This window comes from Rhea americana, unplaced genomic scaffold (genome assembly GCF_003343005.1).
Source record: "Rhea americana isolate MKP2758 unplaced genomic scaffold, rheAme1 scaffold_346, whole genome shotgun sequence".
In the NCBI taxonomy this organism is placed as follows: Eukaryota; Metazoa; Chordata; class Aves; order Rheiformes; family Rheidae; genus Rhea; species Rhea americana.
In genome coordinates this window covers 91,436-100,034 of record NW_028186475.1, presented here as the reverse complement: position 1 = coordinate 100,034, position 8,599 = coordinate 91,436, and positions in this window count along the sequence as shown.

Sequence of the window (8,599 nt, the reverse complement as noted above, 5' to 3'; positions counted from 1 at the left end):
ATGTTTGCATAGCTCCTACTGTTTCCATCCAGCTATCCTGCTGTTACGATCAAGATACACTTTTTATGGATGCCTCTTACTCCTGATGCCTATAGTACTTTGCTAACTCCAAAATTTCAGGTGTTGCTGGAGTTTGGGGGTAGACAGCGGCAATTTGTCAGGTGAAAGAAGAGCAGCTGGACCATGCCGCTGGGCTGCTTTGGAGACGTAGGGGTCCGTGTCCTGCTTCGAAAGGAGCCGGTGACGCAAAATCAGGTATTTTCTTAGTGTCATATTTTATTTACAAAACATACAGTGCRTTGGTCTGCCTTGAGCAACAACACGTGCAAGCTGCAGGCGGGCAGGTCCTTRGCGAGGGACCCGCGTAAGGCATCAAGGTTTTCCGCTGTGCTGGAGCCGCTGCCTTCGCCCCGACGCTCACCAGGATTTTGTACCAAGCAGAGGCGCCTTCCGGAGGTCTCCTTACACCCTCTCTTCTCCCTGCTTCCCATGCTTTCGCTTTTCTTAAGTCGTCAGCATGAGGAAATTTGGAAGCCTCGTCTTCCTCGCGCCGCACCTCGCTCTCGGGGAGAGCGTCCAGCCTTTGCCTGTGCAGCCATTTCCCGTCGCGTAGGGTCCGTTTCCCCCCATCCCCCTTCACCCAAAACCTAGCCCTYGAATTTTCTACAGAGCCAAATATTTCACACTCCCAGCGGTTGGTTTCCCTCTAACTCTCCCAGCAAAGGGAACTGTCAATGGCAGTGACAAGTCTATCTCAAGTTTGTTCGAATCACCTTTGCAACAGAAAATGTTAAAATATTCTGTTCGAAAAATCTTGAGATATGATAGAAATGTTATTTGCAGTTCCTTCCCTCCTACCTTTCTTTTTTTTTTTTTTTTTTTTGTCAAAGTTGAAGTACTTCAAGGCTTTCTGATGAAAGGTATTTTCAGATGGGAAAATGTTCTGCTGGGAAGTCTTGGAAGGTTCAAACTGGCAAAAATACTGCCAGTAAAACCCTTCGCATATAAAGATGTCCTAAGTCACTTTTTTTCCCTGATACAGCTGTGACCGCAGTAGGATTTTCCTGCGATAGCTGGATTAAAAAAACAGCACATTCCGCCTTCTCAGCGAGTCTGTTACATGGATCTGACTTTCAGTGTGTCTTGCCGCAGCCAAGCATCCCGGCTCCAGCGTGGTGGAGAGCTGGGCCATCGCTCAGAATAGAGGAGAAACAGGGCTGAAGAAGGCTTCGCCCTGCTTTAAGCGGTGAACAGCCCTAATGGATCGGCTGCGGCTGCTCTGGCAAGGAGCGAAGCTCCTGCCTTCCCCTCTTGGGTCAGGAATCCCGACGCTCCGCCGAAGGCTGGGTTTCGTAACCAGCTAGAAAGCTTTTGCAGGTTTCCGTGGGRCTCAGCCGATTACCACGGAGCCATTCAAGGACGAGGAAAGGAAACAACGTGGACAGCAGCCAGCACTACACATCCAGCAAAGCGCTTTTCAGTCCTCCTTTAGCTGGTCCGTGGCGGGTGAACGTAATCTCCTTTTTCTCTTTGCTCAGCCATCGTTACAGAAGGTTTCAATTTTCCCACCGTGTGCAGCAGACATTGCAGGAGGAGGAGAGGCAGCTGCACCTCAGAAAGGTAGCTGGGACATTTCGGGTGGCTTTGGCTTCACAGGGCTTGAAGAAAACACTTTAGGGATGTTCCTCATTGCACTGGCCAGAAATGYGTGTTAGCAGCCCGGGACTGGCGTGCAGCTGGGCTGGGACACAGCTGGCTTCTTCATCTACACTGATCTTTACCCCAACATAAYGTGCTCGTGACATGGATGAACAGTTTCTCTAATTAAAACCAGTAAGAGTGGAGGACAAGGAGGGCTGTCAGGTGAGCATGGAAGCGGAAATAAGATGTGGGTCAATGCTGGCTTGATCTGCTCTTCGTGAAGCGGCGGCTGTGCTTCTGGGGGTCCCGCTGGGAGAAAGCCATCACGGCAYGAGAGGTGCAGGAACGAGGTAAAGATCTTCCACACGCCTTGGGCATCACTGGCTCCACGGAGGATTTTGAAATGAAAATGGAAGAGGGCATCCGACCCGCAGACGCCTGCCGGCTTAAAGGAGATCGGTGTCCCAGTAGCACCTGGCACAGGTTGGAAGTGCTCAGAGCGCGGTGGCTTTGCTGGTCCAGGTTTGGTTTTCCCTTATGCTCCTGTAAATCCCRAACAGTCCCACTGACTCCAGTCAGACACCTGGAGTTTCTGCTTCTTTGCAGTGTCTGAAAACACGGTCCACTGAGGTAGCTGCCACGAGGGTTGGTTTATTTGTTTCTGTTCTCGCCTCCTCCCGCCAGCTCTCCGTTAGTGAGGCTGGCAGGTTTTCAGGAGCCAGGCTGCTCTTGCATAACGTTGCACCCGAAGGTAGACACATGGATTCAGGGGAACCCGCGGCTCGAGCTGGCTCTGAACCCTGGGTTCCCGTCTGGTTCGTCCACGCRGCTCGGACACGTCGCTGCAAGCTGCTGCTTTGCCCTGGAGCTTCCTCTGCTTTCAGCGTCCCGCGGAGACGGGGCTGAAACGGGCAGGAGGATGTCTTTGGCGGGTCCGCAGAGTGTGGGCTGCCTTTGCCCTTGCAGGAGCTGGTTCAGGGTTGGTTTCCCCCATCCAAAATCCGCCCGGGCTCCCCGCTGCTCTCTGCAAAGCACTTCCCAGCCCTGTATTCCCKGCGGGTTGTTTCTTAGCTGACCCTGCTGCTGGTTGTGAGCTGTCRCCTTGGTGGGACGATGCCGCCAGACGTGGTGCGGAGACGCGGCGGTCGCTCCCGTGGCCTCGGCCACGTTGGYGTTGACCTTGCTCCCGCACGAGCCCCCCCGGGGGAGCCGGTGGTGACCTCGCTCCAAAGCCTGCGGTGCCCGCGGGCGCCTGGCCGGCAGCACTGATGCGCCTGAAGGGATGTAGACGGGGTCACTCGTGTGTGGGTCTCCAGCTGGGCTCCCTTGGTGATAAATCGCCGGCGTTTCGGGTCAGGTGCAGTGGTAAATCGAAGGGCTGCRAGCAGCAACCTACACAATAGTGGTGCTTAGCCAGGGAACCGGTCTTTTACGCAAAGGCTTCTACGCAAACGCAGGCTGCGAGATGGCCCGTGAGACAGGAGGTCCTGAAAAATTAATCTGCGGCGAAAAGGGAGCCTTGGAAATCTGCCACTTTTGTTGCCATCGCTGCTCGTCAGGGACTTGGTTTTCCCCTTCTTTCCCTCCGCGTTTTGCTTGGTGCAGGTCTTGCCTTTTACGAACGGGCTCCTTGCCTGCACTGGGAACGGCCAGCGTTTGCGGCGCGGGTGGGACCTGTCCCTGCGCAGAGGGCCGCGGCGCGGCTGCACCCGCGCGAGGCTGGCGCCGGCCCCGAGTCGGGCGACCGCGCAGCTAACTGCGCCCTGGGTACGGCGGCCGCGTTCAGCTTCTGCCCCGGAGCGGATGGCTGTAGGCACAGTCAGGCCGCTGCTTCCGCTGAAAAAGAAAGGAAAATGAAAGAATACAGGGAAGGGTTCGCCGGGCACCTCCAAAAGCTTTGTTTATTCAAGGGTGCGCTTAGCGTTCAAATGTAGCATTACACCTCGTTGCCGAATTCGGGTTCTGCCCTCTGCTTTCCTTTTCATTCCCTCTTGGCAGTTCTCTTACGGCTGTGGCTCACAGCCTGGGATCAGCCCTTTTCCTGACCTGTGCTGCGTTCGCGGGAGCTTTTGGAAGGGCTTCAGCTGGGATGCAACAGCTCCCATGCTCTTCTGTATGAAGGTAAGTTACATTTTTCAGCTGAACTTTTCTCCTTCTCGTATCTGCAGCRTGGTGAGCGCTTGGCAGGATCAGCGGCGTGACTGCTGCCCGGCACGACGCGGCGGCGGCCGCCCCAGCCCAGCCCAGCAAGGAACTGACGGTCACGGTCATCCCGGCATCAAGCAGTCGGCTGCTGGAGGGAGGAAGGGAACAGCCGGCAGGACAACCTCGCTGCTTCGCCTGTACGTCCCCCTGGGCCGGGGGCTGCCGCGTCGCCTGCTCTTTGACGTTTGYGCCTCTCTCGGCTCTTGCAGGACTGGAGGTTCGGCGCTGATGGCTTGGGAGACGGCGTGGTGCCCGGCGTGGTTTTACAGCTGTGGATGAGCGCCTGTGGAAATCATTTGCCGGCTTGGAGGGAAGTGGGAGAGGGCTCTGCACAGAGCCAGAGAATAAACCGCGCAGGCGGGTTTCTAGAAGCAGCACAAGTACGAGCACAAGCTGGTAAATTATAAAATGCCACACTTGAGGGCTGTTATATAACGTCCCTTTACAGAAGCTGGTAGCTAAATATAAAAGAGAGTTACGTTTTGGGCTGGTGTAAAATGATGCTGCAGAACTGCTTTGTGTGGGCTGGTGCGCGGCGGAGCAGGGCTTGCGGGGCCCTGCTCCGCTCCCAGCCCTGCGTATTTTCGGCGCAACCTTGCAAAAACGCGTTTGCTCCCCGCGTCTCAGTTTCCCTCTCTTTAAATCGGGAACGTTGCAGAACTTCATTTCCTTGCAGCTGCGTTGCCAAGATTCATTCACGTTTGCAAAGTGACCTGAGAATCTATAGAAACCCGAACAGCGTATCATTATCCTCATCTAAACTTGGCGTGTAATAGCAGCGGGCCAAATTCTCCTCCCACACTGAAGAAGGGTTGTGTCAGCTTAGCCAAGAGGAAAATTCCAGCCAGTATTCCTAGCAAAAGATCCAGCAGAAAAAAAGCCTTCTGGGGCTGAGACCGTTTTGTTCTCCTTGAGAYGCGGTGTGTGCTCGAGTCCCGGCTGCCTGGCAGGGATTTGGAGCTGTTCTGCACTGCCTCTTCTCTCCTGAGCCTTCGCACCGGAGGCCAGTTCCTCACCTGGCACGAGAAGGGGGACGGATCCTGGCCCAGCATCAGTGCAAACGGCAGCTCCTYGGATCTGGAGGGTGGCAGTGAGATGCAGCAGGTCCCTACCTGCCGGCCAGGTTTGCGTGTGCCGTGTCGCTCGCTCTTCTGCGAGGAAACGGATGATGCAGAGCGCTGGGAGTCCTGAGCAGGGCTGGTGCCGTCCTGCGGGAGCCCCGAGGAGCCYGGCACCGTCCTCGTGCCGTGGCTGGACCCCCTGTGCCCGGCAGCATTTCTGCACCCAGATYGGGTCCCAGTACAGCACGTTCTTCCTTAAATCACCCGATCGGCCCGGCTCGATCCTCCATGTGCGAAGCCGAAGCCGTCAGAGCCACTGAAAGAAATGTTTTCCGACAGGATGGAGAATTGCATTGGAGTTGCCAAGCAACCGGCGCAGCTCTGCTGCCTCCCGCTCTTCCCGCAGCTCATCCAGGAGGGGACAGCGCGGGAACGGCTCCCTCCCCGGCCCTGCAGCAGCCCGTCCTGCCCGGCTTTGCGCCCGGCCGTTGCCCGCTGGCACCGGGGCGCAGGGCGCTCGTCGTCCCAGGAGAGGATGCTCTTCTCGCCGTGGGGCCACCACGCCTGAACATCTCGACGTCGCCGCGGTGCCGGGCGGCACGGCGGCTGGACTGTGTCCTCCGCTCTGTGCCGTTTCCTCCAGCATCCCTTCACTAGTCACGGAAACGTGTGTGCCAATGCACCAAGGGGAAAAACCCCAACCGGCCTGATTATAATCCAGACTGATTAGCGTTACCTCTGCGTTTCCTTGGGAGACGCTTCAGAGTTACGCTGCCCGGAGAAATACGCAGCCCCTGCCCTTGGGATTTTCTTACGAAAGCTTTAATTTAAATCAGTTCTTGAGCAACAACTGCTGGTTGTGAAATTCAGCTGCTCGCCCCGCTCAAAGCCTCGGACCGGCGGCGAGGGGCGCTGCGATCTTGCGAAAGACGGGCTGCCGAGCGCGAGGCGGCCGGCGGCGAAGCCGCCAGCTCGTGCGAACGGTGGAGCCCTGCTCAGCCGCCCGCGTCGCTCGCTGGCGTTYGGCTGCGCGCTTTAGCACGCCGGTGCTCTCCCCAGAAATCAACTGGCCTTCGTTTAATTTGGAAGAGGAAAGGAAAATCAGATCTACTGAAGGAAAGCAATTTCAGTTCTGATACCGAATGCCTGTACAGCATTTAATTAATTGCCTTCAAGTGTTAATTCAGAATAGTTTCCCTAAGTGATCCTGCCCTGGCAAATCCTCAGTTGCCTTAAGTCTCTTCCCAAGCACATTCGACTAATAAGGTATTCTTAGTCTTGAGCAAGAGCATTTCACGGGATTATAATCAGCAATGATTAAATGGAAATAGCGCTTCTAAAGTAGGCCGTACCTGCTGCGCTGTCCCTGCTGCCCGGCTCTGCCCAGGGCACGAYGTGCTCAGCGAGGTCACGGTGCCGGGGGGGGGCAGATTTTTTGGCTGAGCCCGGGGAGCCTGAGCACCGGCCGGAGCCCCGCCGCGCTCGCAGCGTCGTCGCATTGCGTATCCAGCGCTGAGCCGGACCGCCCCGCGCTCTGCTTTTACCCTGTAGATTGGCTGTGTCCCTCCAACGCTCGCGTGGGCTCAGCAGCCCCACGGAGATCGCTGCTTTGCATAGYGCTGCCTAAATCACAGGGGAAAAAATCCCCAGGGTGAGAGCACCATTCCCAGGCAGGCGAGGCCCCGGGYGAGAGCAGCTTTTGCAAACTGCTCTGTCCTTGAGCCCTCTGATACCTGGTCTTCTCCACTTCTTCAGCAAAAATCTTCCTGCAGCATGYCAGTGCTCGCTACTGCTTAACAGGTTTGACCCTAAGGCCAGTGAARTTTTGGGAGGTCTTTTACTGCTTTGAGACAGGCGGCGTGTCCTCGGCTGTTTTGATTCTGCCRCGGCGGCTGCTTGGAGCAGCAGTTCAGCACGGCGTACCTGCTGCGAAGGCATTTAGAAGTCAGCCCAGAGGGATGRAGCAAATCCCTGCGATTAGGTTCAGCTCAAGGGGCTGGTCCTGCAGTGGAAGGGAGTTTTACTTTTCCAAAGTCAAGGTCTGGGARACCTAAAATGACCCTTTAAAAATACTGAGTAACGCCGCGAAGGAGTCGGCTCACTGCTGGAAGCCACATTTTGCTTGGTGTCTAATTCAGAAGAAACCCATCTGTAGGAGATTACGATGGCGGTTTCCTCTTTGAGGGAGAAGGGATAACAACAAACAGCAGCCCCCTCCGCCCTTAATACAAARTACACTTAAAACTTGGAGCCACGTGCTTGTATGTAGCATATCTGGCTCCTGTCTTGTTGCAGATTTCTGGGTTAAGTGTTAAATAAGGAAAATAGTATCAGATGTTTGTACTGTTGTGTCAAATGCTTAGCACCAGAGCCTTCTCCCACCGAGGGGTGCTCGCCAAGGCAGGGCAGGCAGAAAGCAGTGCCGCACAGGAACGTCGTGCCGTGATGAAACAGTTCTGGAGGAGCGGCTGGCACGCATTTTGAAAGCAACCTTTTCTGTAAGGAGCACCTGGTGCAAAATTCAGGCCTGTTGTAAAAGGCTGCAGGTCTACAGCTCTCGGAGCAGTTGCCTGCTTTCAGGACCAAAACTGCACTTGTCCATTGGAGCTCGCGTAGTTCGTGTGCGTACAGAGATAACCGTTCCCTGGAGGAATGAAATAGAAACCTCAGTGGAGAATGTGCTCGTGAGAGCCTGTTCCCAAGCAAAGTGTTTGTAAAGCCAGATGCCCTGTGAGACCATGAGGCCAGGGAATCACTACAAGTTCGCAGCATGACATTTCTGCAAAGATGGACCCTGTGCATGCCTGAATTCAAGATCTGATTCAAGATTTTTGCCATCAGAATCCTGGCTGCGAAGATTTTTCCCCATATTGAGGTACCTTAGCAGTTGTCAGCATCTTCCTGCTCCTCCCAGCGAAGCTGCGGGAGCTGATGGGAGTTTGGTTATGATTTAATCCAGGCTTTCTGAGGGGGGAAAAAAAAGTTTTGACAGTTCCACATATAGTCTTCTGACTCACAGATTTCATGTGTCAAACACTGAAGACGGGTTAAGTAGAATTAAGTTCTGGATTTGTTATAAATAGGGATTAAGTAACATGAATGTATTACATTTGCATGAAAATATGGGCCTGATTCTCTCGCTTACCCCACTGATTTTCTTTGATGTCACTGGGATGCTCCCAGGTAAGCGAGTGCAGATTCAAACCAGCCCAGCTCTGCTGGGTCAGAGGGCCCTGCAGACACTGGTTTACTGGGCTGGGTGAAATGGGAGAAATCTGAAGAGGCATTGCTGAAAGCAGGGAGAATTTACGCTGCTTGCACAGATCAGAATTTGGCCCTTAAAATAGCACAAGCAATTTTAATTAGACCCCAAATCTGCAGCTGAACAAATTTCTCCATGTCAGTCAGCCTTAAGTGTATCTGTTAACTTGAGGAAGATAGGTTAAATTGATGAAAATTGCAAAGAAAGTCGCTCTTCTGTTTCTGCCAGAAGATAGAGATCTCCTGGATTCAAAGGTTCCTCTATCTTTTCCTGCTCCAATTACCATCTTGCTCAGCCCCCAGCCTGAAGGTCCATCCAGACAATGAAGTCACACTTACTCAGAGGGAGTTTGACAGTCGAGCATTGTTTGGGTGAAAAAAATCCCCTTTAGTAACATAAATGCTTCTGCAATGAGTGCGACAGACACAGA